Below are 1,665 nucleotides of genomic sequence, written 5' to 3' on the forward strand. Positions count from 1 at the left end.
ATTATTTTAATAAACGATTTTAAAACAATTATTTTTTAGATGCACTATATGCAATTTTATAATCTGCCTTTTAACTATTACCATATGAACAATCCCTCATTGACAGGCTTTAAGAACATCACACATTAAATTGTGTATAAGCATAATGAAACTAATTACCCAATATTTACCATCTTGGTAACCACACACACAATAACTGGCAGCTAGGGGTGATTGATATTGACAAAAAAAAATTGTATCTCAATATTTGTTGTGATTTTTTTGATAACAATAATTAAATACAATTTTGCTTAGTTTGTCTTTGTACAGGTACCATAGCTAGTTTAGGGCTGTCATGGATAAATAAATATAATACTAAAACCACCAGTAGGTGGCGACAAGTCCCTTAATTAAGGATTCATTAAATTATTCAAATCATTTGTTCAAAATGGCTGATTCATTTAGAAACGGATGCATCTGAAATTGTATACTTCTCTACTATATCTAGTAGGCGAAAAAAGAGTATGTGACAAAAGAAGTATGTCCGAATTCACGGTAGGGTGGACAAAAAAAGTACCCAGATCACCTACCACTTCCGGCGTCATTCTGAAGTATGCATACGATTTGGGCATTAGGGCTGTCAAAATGGCTGAAAAACTAAATTCGAATTTTTTACTTAAATATTATCAATATTCAAATTATATTTTCAGCATAATTTCAGTTAGGAGGGAAAAAATCTGTTGGCTTCTCTCCTGAGGCCACAAGAGGGTGCATCGAGCAAAATATTATGCACGTTTCTTCAAAACGTAATAAAATAACACGACTATCTTTGAAAAAAGTGCATAATGTTTAAAATAATGTTTATAAACCATATATAATTAATACATTTGCTTAAACAATTAGAAACAAAACAGCATCATGCATGTACAGTGGGGGAAAAAAGTATTTAGTCAGCCACCAATTGTGCAAGTTCTCCCACTTAAAAAGATGAGAGAGGCCTGTAATTTTCATCATAGGTATACCTCAACTATGAGAGACATTTTATAAAAGTTGAATTACGTTAATATTACATGGATTTCTAAACATGCGGTTGTGCGAGACGCGAGTGCAACGGTGATAGTTGTCCCTCTAGAAAATGCGATAAATATGCGTTCTGTGTGAACGACTTGGTTTCGGTAAACAACATCTTCTCCGCATTGATTGTTCTCTTTTTCTGCAATATTTTGAATTAACAACATAGCAGCACCGCATCTAGTGGCTTCAACTGGATAGGCTAACAAAAGCATTAAAATGCAATGACACCTACATCGTCGTCGCATTTCGTGCGCCACTGATAAGGCTGCCTGACGCACGCCTAAAATTCGAATGCAACATTTTTGCATTCGAATGTGGATTTTTATTTAAAATTCGATGAATATTCGAAATTCTAATTTTTTTTGACAGCCCTAACGGGCATACGGGCACTTTATCCCATGAGGCCACGGGAGAGGATTTATGAAAGACAGTGATGTGACGCCACTGGCGCTGGTAGGTTACGTGACAATGACAACATGGTGGATGTAGTACATCCAGATTACATTCATACTACACACATTTATACTATATAGAATATACTTTTAAGCAGTCGCAAAATAATGACTTATTCAAAACAAGTATCTATGAGAGCATGCGATTTTGGATGTAGTC

This window comes from Sinocyclocheilus grahami, unplaced genomic scaffold (assembly GCF_001515645.1).
Source record: "Sinocyclocheilus grahami isolate Dianchi unplaced genomic scaffold, SAMN03320097.WGS_v1.1 scaffold252.1, whole genome shotgun sequence".
NCBI lineage: Eukaryota > Metazoa > Chordata > Actinopteri > Cypriniformes > Cyprinidae > Sinocyclocheilus > Sinocyclocheilus grahami.